Source organism: Triticum urartu, chromosome 2, assembly GCF_003073215.2.
Source record: "Triticum urartu cultivar G1812 chromosome 2, Tu2.1, whole genome shotgun sequence".
Lineage (NCBI taxonomy): Eukaryota > Viridiplantae > Streptophyta > Magnoliopsida > Poales > Poaceae > Triticum > Triticum urartu.
Window position 1 is genome coordinate 38,575,642 of NC_053023.1, and position 9,049 is coordinate 38,584,690.

The window sequence follows — 9,049 nt, forward strand, 5'->3', positions numbered from 1 at the left end:
AGATCAATAGCTCGCGTTGTTGCTTCCCTGTGTTTACTTTGATATGTTCCTAGAGAAAATTGTGTTGAAAGATGTTAGTAGCAATGATGCGGATTGGATCCGTGATCTGAGGTTTATCCTCATTGCTGCACAGAAAAATTATGTCCTTGATGCACCTCTAGGTGACAGACCTATTGCAGGAGCAGATGCAGACGTTATGAACTTTTGGCTAGCTCAATATGATGACTACTTGATAGTTTAGTGCACCATGCTTAATGGCTTAGAATCGGGACTTCAAAGACGTTTTGAACGTCATGGACCATATGAGATGTTCCAGGAGTTGAAGTTAATATTTCAAGCAAATACCCGAGTTGAGAGATATGAAGTCTCCAACAAGTTCTATAGCTAAAAGATGGAGGAGAATCGCTCAACTAGTGAGCATGTGCTCAGATTGTCTGGGTACTACAATCGCTTGAATCAAGTGGGAGTTAATCTTCCAGATAAGATAGTGATTGACAGAATTCTCTAGTCACCATCACCAAGTTAGTAGAACTTCGTGATGAACTATAATATGCAAGGGATAATGGAAACAACTCCCAAGCTCTTCGTGATACTAAAATCAACGAAGGTAGAAATCAAGAAAAACATCAAGTGTTGATGGTTGACAAGACCACTAGTTTCAAGAAAAGGGCAAAGGGAAGAAGGGGAACTTCAAGAAGAACGGCAAGCAAGTTGCTGCTCAAGTGAAGAAGCCCAAGTCTGATCCTAAGCCTGAGACTAAGTGCTTTTACTGCAAAGGGACTGGTCACTAGAAGCAGAACTACCCCAAGTGATTGGCGGATAAAAAGGATGGCAAAGTGAACATAAGTATATTTGTTATACATGTTATTGATGTGTACTTTACTAGTGTTTATAGCAACCCCTCAGTATTTGATACTAGTTCAGTTGCTAAGATTAGTAACTCAAAACGGGAGTTGCAGAATAAACAGAGACTAGTTAAGGGTGAAGTAACGATGTGTGTTGGAATTGGTTCCAAAATTGATATGATCATCATCGCACACTCCCTATACTTTCGGGATTAGTGTTGAACCTAAATAAGTGTTATTTGGTGTTTGCGTTGAGCATGAATATGATTTGATCATGTTTATTGTAATACGGTTATTCATTTAAGTAAAAGAATAAATTGTTGTTCTGTTTACATGAATAAAACCTTATATGGTTACACACCCAATGAAAATGGTTCATTAGATCTCGATCGTAGTGATACACATATTCATAATATTGAAACCAAAAGATGCAAAGTTAATAATGATAGTGCAACTTATTTGTGGCACTGCCGTTTAGGTCATATTGGTGTAAAGCGCATGAAGAAACTCCATGCTGATGGGCTTTTGGAATCACTTGATTATGAATCACTTGATGCTTGCGAACCATGCCTCATGGGCAGGATGACTAAGACTCCGTTCTCCGGAACAATAGAGCAAGCAACTAACTTATTGGAAATAATACATACTGATGTATGCGATCCGATGAGTGTTGAGGCTCGCGGCAAGTATCATTATTTTCTGACCTTCACAGATGATTTGAGCAGATATGGGTATATCTACTTGATGAAACACAAGTCTGAAACATTTGAAAAGTTCAAAGAATTTCAGAGTGAAGTGGAGAATCATCGTAACAAGAAAATAAAAATTTCTACGATATGATCGCAGAGGTAAAATATTTGAGTTACGAGTTTGGCCTTCAGTTAAAACAATGTGAAATAGTTTCACTACTCACGCCACCTGGAACACCACAGTGTAATGGTGTGTCCGAACATCGTAACCGTACTTTATTAGATATGGTGCAATCTATGATGTCTCTTGCCGATTTACCACTATCGTTTTGGGGTTATGCATTAGAGACAGCTGCATTCACGTTAAATAGGGCACCATCTAAATCCGTTGAGACGACACTATATGAACTATGGTTTAGCAAGAAACCAAAGTTGTCGTTTCTTAAAAGTTTGGGGTTGTGATGCTTATGTGAAAAAGTTTCGTCTTGATAAGCTCAAACCCAAATCGGAAAAGTGTGTCTTCATAGGATACCCAAAAGTTACTGTTGGGTACACCTTCTATCACAGATCCGAAGGCAAGACTTTTCTTGCTAAATTCGGAAACTTTCTGGAGAAGGAGTTTCTCTCGAAAGAAGTGAGTGGGAGGAAAGTAGAACTTGATGAGGTAACTGTACCTCCTCCCTTATTGGAAAGTAGTACATCACAGAAACCGGTTTCTGTGACACCTACACCAATTAGTGAGGAAGCTAATGATGATGATCATGAAACTTCAGATCAAGTTACTACCGAATCTCGTAGGTAAACTAGAGTGAGATCCGCACCAGAGTGGTACGGTAATCCTGTTCTGGAAGTCATGTTACTAGATCATGAAGAACTTGCGAACTATGAGGAAGCGATGATGAGCCTAGATTCCGCAAAATGGTTTGAGGCCATGAAATCTGAGATATGATCCATGTATGAGAACAAAGTATGGACTTTGATGGATTTGCCCGATGATCGGCAAGCCATAGAAAATAAATGGATCTTCAAGAGGAAGACGGACGCTGATAGTAGTGTTACTATCTACAAAGCTAGAATTGTCGCAAAAGGTTTTCGATAAGTTCAAGGTGTTGACTACGATGAGAGTTTCTCACTCGTATCTATGCTTAAGTATGTTCGAATCATCTTAGCAATTGCCACATTTTATGAAATCTGGCAAATGGATAAACAAAACTGCATTCCTTAATGGATTTATTAAAGAAGAGTTGTATACGATGCAACTAGAAGGTTTTGTCGATCCTAAAGGTGTTAACAAAATATGCAAACTCCAGAAATCCATCTATGGACTGGTACAGGCATCTCGGAGTTGGAATATACGCTTTGATGAGTTGATCAAAGCATATAGTTTTATACAGACTTGCGGTGAAGCCTGTATTTACAAGAAAGTGAGTGGGAGCACTATAGCATTTCTGATAAGTATATGTGAATGACATATTGTTGATCGGAAATAATGTAGAATTATTCTGTAAAGCATAAAGGAGTGTTTGAAAGGAGTTTTTTTTTCAAAGAAAGACTTCGGTGAAGCTGCTTACATATTGAGCTTCAAGATCTATAGAAATAGATCAAGACGCTTGATAAGTTTTTTCAATGAGTACATACCTTGACAAGATTTTGAAGCAGTTCAAAATGGAGCAGATAAAGAAAGAGTTCTTGCCTGTATTACAAGGTGTGAAGTTGAGTAAGACTCAAAGCCCGACCACGGCAGAAGATAGAAAGAGAATAAAAGTCATTCCCTATGCCTTGGCCATAGGTTCTATAAAGTATGTCATGCTGTATACCAGATCTATTGTATACCCTGCACTGATTTGGCAAGGGAGTACAATAGTGATCTAGGAGTAGATCACTGGACAGTGGTCAGAATTATCCTTAGTGAAATAAGGATATGTTTCTCGATTATGGACGTGACAAAAAGGTTCGTCATAAAGGGTTACGTCGATGCAAGTTTTTGACATTGATCTAGATGATTCTAAGTCTCAATCTGGATACATATTGAAAGTGGGAGCAATTATCTAGAGTAGCTCCGTGCAGAGCATTGTAGACATAGAATTTTGCAAAATACATACGGATCTGAATTTGGCAGGCCCGTTGACTAAATTTCTCTCACAAGCAAAACATGATCACTCTTTGGGTGTTGATCACATAGCGATGTGAACTAGATTATTGAATCTAGTAAACCCTTTGGGTGTTAGTCACATGGAGATGTGAACCAATCACATAAAGATGTGAACTATTGGTGTTAATCACATAGCGATGTGAACTAGATTATTGACTCTAGTGCAAGTGGGAGACTGAAGGAAATATGCCCTAGAGGCAATAATAAAGTTATTATTTATTTCCTTATTTCATGATAAATGTTTATTATTCATGCTAGAATTATATTAACCGGAAACATAATACATGTGTGAATGCATAGACAAACAGAGTGTCACTAGTATGCCTCTACTTGACTAGCTCGTTAATCAAAGATGGTTATGTTTCCTAACCATGAACAAAGAGTTGTTATTTGATTAACGGGATCACATCATTAGGTGAATGATCTGATTGACATGACCCATTCCATTAGCTTAGCACCCGATCGTTTAGTATGTTGCTATTGCTTTCTTCATGACTTATACATGTTCCTATGACTATGAGATTATGCAACTCCCGTTTGCCGGAGGAACACTTTGTGTGCTACCAAACGTCACAACGTAAATGGGTGATTATAAAGGAGCTCTACAGGTGTCTCCAATGGTAGATGTTGGGTTGGCGTATTTCGAGATTAGGATTTGTCACTCCGATTGTCGGAGAGGTATCTCTGGGCCCTCTCGGTAATGCACATCACATAAGCCTTGCAAGCATTGCAACTAATGAGTTAGTTGCGGGATGATGTATTACAGAATGAGTAAAGAGACTTGCCGGTAACGAGATTGAACTAGGTATTGGATACCGACGATCGAATCTCGGGCAAGTAACATACCGATGACAAAGGGAACAACGTATGTTGTTATGCGGTCTGACCGATAAAGATCTTCGTAGAATATGTAGGAGCCAATATGGGCATCCAGGTCCCGCTATTGGTTATTGACCGGAGACGTGTCTCGGTCATGTCTACATTGTTCTCGAACCGTAGGGTCCGCACGCTTAACGTTACGATGACAGTTATTATGAGTTTATGCATTTTGATGTACCGAAGTTAGTTCGGAGTCCCGGATGTGATCACGGACATGACGAGGAGTCTTGGAATGGTCGAGACATAAAGATTGATATATTGGAAGCCTATGTTTGGATATCGGAAGTGTTCCGGGTGAAATCGGGATTTTACCGGAGTACCGGGAGGTTACCGGAACCCCCCGGGAGCTATATGGGCCTTAATGGGCTTTAGTGGAAAGGTGAAAGGGGCAGCCCAAGGTGGGCTGCGCGCCTCCCCCCTCCCCTAGTCCTATTAGGACAAGGAGAGGTGGCCGCCCCCCTCTCTCTCTTTCCCCCCTCGGGGAATCCTATTCCAACTAGAATTGGGGGGGGGGGGGCGTCCTACTCCCGGTAGGAGTAGGACTCCTCCTACGCCCTCCTCCTGGCCGGCCGCCCCCTCCCCCTTGGCTCCTTTATATACAGAGGCAGGGGGCACCCCTAGACACACAAGTTGATCATTGAGATCGTTCCTTAGCCGTGTGCGGTGCCCCCTGCCACCATATTCCACCTCGATCATATTGTAGCAGTGCTTAGGCGAAGCCCTGCGACGGTAGAACATCAAGATCGTCACCACGCCGTCGTGCTGACGGAACTCCTCCCCGACGCTTTGCTGGATCGGAGCCCGGGGATCGTCATCGAGTTGTACGTGTGCTAAGAACTCGGAGGTGCCGGAGTAACGGTGCTTGGATCGGTCGGATCGGGAAGACGTACGACTACTTCCTCTATGTTGCGTCAACGCTTCCGCATTCGGTCTGCGTGGGTACGTAGACAACACTCTCCCCTCTCGTTGCTATGCATCACCATGATCTTGCGTGTGCGCAGGAATTTTTTTGAAATTACTGCGTTCCCCAACATCACATACTACCAGACAATCACGAAACACTTGCATTTGATTTTCAGACCGTTGAGATTGAGAGAAGTGCTCATGTTGCCACATAGCTTCATTAAAATCACCACACACTAACCATGGTTCCGCGGAAACTGCCCTAAGGTTAGATAGTGTGCTCCACATGCGATGCCGATTCTCCACTCTCGGCTCGCCATACACAAAGGTTGTCCTCCATGATTTATCATTTGTTGCATCCACAATCCGCACGTCAATGTACCATGCACAAGCATCCAAAACTGTTACTTGCAAACTCTCATCCCAGTACAGAGCCAAGCCACCACTCAGACCCTGGCTCGATACCCCCACAAAACCCTTCATCTGTAATCTCCACTTAAGACGCTCCATCTTACTTGAGGCTTGTCTAGTTTCAGATAAGAATATAAGCCCCGGGGAATTGGCTTTAGAGAGGGCCAAAACCTCACGAACTGTCCGGCGGTTCCCCCCCGGCAGTTCCAACATAACAAACTCATTGTGCCCGGCGGTCCTCCCCGAAGGAGGCCGCCGATCTATCGCCATATATGTTATCGGAGTTAGTCTTTGCTCTCTTGCTTCCATTGCTGGTACTAGGAGAATTGGTCCCATCGTCCTCTTCTTTCCCCAATGTTACCGCAAGAACCTCATCCGTTGGTTTCTGGGCTCCATGCACCGCATCAGCCCCCACCACATCCAAGGCTAATCTCTTCCTGGCCGCCGGATCCACCTGCATGGAGGTACGGCCAGTTTTTGACGGACTTGTAGCTGTATCTACTGTTTCAGGATCAACCGTCCCCTTCCCTGACTTATTCCCCTGCTGGGGTGTGGCCTCATATTGCCGTGTGCCTCCTCTCGCAGGCATTTCCTCCTGACGCTGTCTGTTGGGTCCATCAGTGTATAGCCACGCCCCGTATTTCTTCTCCTTGTCCTCATGAATGCCGCTGCCACATTCTTTGTACTCATGGCCAATTAGGCCGCAGACGCTGCAGAATCTGGCCAGCTTCTCATACCGAACCAGAAACACCTGCCTCTCCCCACCTCTGACGATGCTAACAAATTTTGTCAAAGGCTGTCTAATATCATGGCGGATGCGAATTCTTACATAATCTCCTCTGGTATTTCCATTAAGCCTCATCTCCAGAATCTCACACGAATTCCGCAGCAGATGTTGCACAATCTTTCCTTTACAGAACCCTTCCGGGAGCTTGTGGATTTGTAGCCAGATTGGCATGAAATCCATTGGAACTTCCTCGGCCTTAGTAAAACCATCATATGAACACATTAACACAAGCATATTCCTGAATAGCCATGGCCCCTGATCAAGCATGCGCACCCAATCTCCCAGACAGGAAGCTTGCATGACGAATAGATTCGGTCCAACCGGCTGAAACCTAACCGGCTGGGCTGTATTCCATGCCGTGCGCATCTCCCTGTAAAAAGCTGTTTGGCTAAAGGACTTGTCAGTATGAACCCTAGCTAGGGCAAGCCATCTGACGCTTTCGTTGATTTCAGGATCATCCTCATCGATGACCAGGTCATCGAATTCTTCTTCTTCCAAGTTCAGCTGTTCCAGAAAATCTCCCAGATCTGACTTCACAGCAGCGCTCCCAACATCGCTTGTTCCCGATTGGGCGTCCGCCGCCGATGCCATCGCGACCGGATCGACGGAGCAGACAGACACGAACCCTACGCGAGGGGTTGCGTATTTAGCTGCAGAGGACTCGCTGGCGTTTGCCCGCCAGGGAGGAGTTGGAGTTGGATAGGGACTCGCCGGCGACCTTCTTCTTCTCACGTGCTTGGCGACCCATGTGCAATGTAAGTCGATTTCAATTTACTGACAAAGTGTTTATGGCTTTTCTGCTGAGTGATTGCGTATTAGTTAGTTAGTTAGTTAGTTAGTTTGTTCTACGAATTACATTTTGTAGTAGTTTATAAACAGATAATAATATGAATCTTACTTGATTTTCTATTCCACAGCCAGAACACTGCAAGATGTCGTGGAACGCGTAAGGATCAATTTACCTAACGGACTGTGTGTCCCTGGTCCCGATTGCGAGGACCCATCGGCTTGCGACTACTACTGTTGTAGAGTAGTTTGGATGACAAGTGCTTTACATCAGCTGATGCGTGCAAGGTTGGATGTCGCAAGATTTCTCTCCCCTAGGGACCACCCAGCGGTGGTGATGAATCTTACGCCATCGCCTCGTATCTAATCTGATTACATATAGTTTTCCAAGTAAAATGCATGATGTGCCGATGAATAATTATAGGATAATAATAAATGCCATGATTAGTTTGCCTTCTCCTTTGTTCGACCCAACGTCTTTCGGTGTAAGGTAAACTCTATTTGGGATGTGTATTTTGCCATGATTTTAGCAACGGATGTTACATACTTACATCTCCATCTGCATGACCAAAAATATAAAGTCGATCTAATGGTGTATGTCACTCCTTAGAAACAAATGTAATTGATGCCCAAACTCACCTTAAAAGAATATCCTAATTCGCTTCGTCTGTGTCGTCACTGCGCTCTGCAACCGCCACCTCACCCCTCAGGTGCCACCTCATTCGTCCCTTCAATGGGGCAGGAAAATGTCTCCGCTTCTCCGCGTCACGAATACAAATTCTCTTCTCCATGGACTCGATTAATTGCTGCCACTCTTCGTGTGGACCATTGGTAGGGCATAAGCCATCATATCAAAGATTTCCTAGACTGCATAATTTGCCTTTTAATCAAGATATTACTGTTCAAAAGTGTTTACTAGAGGGCTTGGTATCTTAAGTTTTAGATGATTCTTGAGGGGGGATACTTCAATTATGGGGCATACTTATCCCCGGTTGTTGTTTAACATCGTAGTTGATATGTTGACCATCATGATACAGCGTGCGAAGAACTCAGTCCAAATTCTTGGAATAGTCCCACATCTTGTTGATGGTGGGCTATCTCTACAACTAGATTTAGGTTTGCGGGCTATCTCTACAACTAGATTTAGGTTTGCGGCTTGGCACACGATCCCTCGACTCCTTTCTTGATTTACATCATGTATAACAATAATATAAAACCAAAGGGAAAAATGATAGTAATACGTATTATTTGTGCACGGTACGAACATTCCCAATTAAATCAGTTGAGGCATTTTAGCAGGAGCCGTGTCTCGTATGGCTTCTTATACGCAAACTCCTACCACACCCGGTTTAAGTCGAGAGGCGGGGTAGTAACCATTTTCATGTAATCGAAGTATCTTGTACAACATCTTCTACAGACTCCTACGACATCCGGTTCAAGCGAGAGCTGACCCAACCCTGATCTCCATGAAATCAAAGAGAAGCACATCCACGTGTGCATGATGCAACCGGGATGATAGATATACCGAAGAATATAAGGAACTAACCTGATAGAAGCACTCGTTCGGACGAGCCGACATCTATGAGCAACAAGAAAA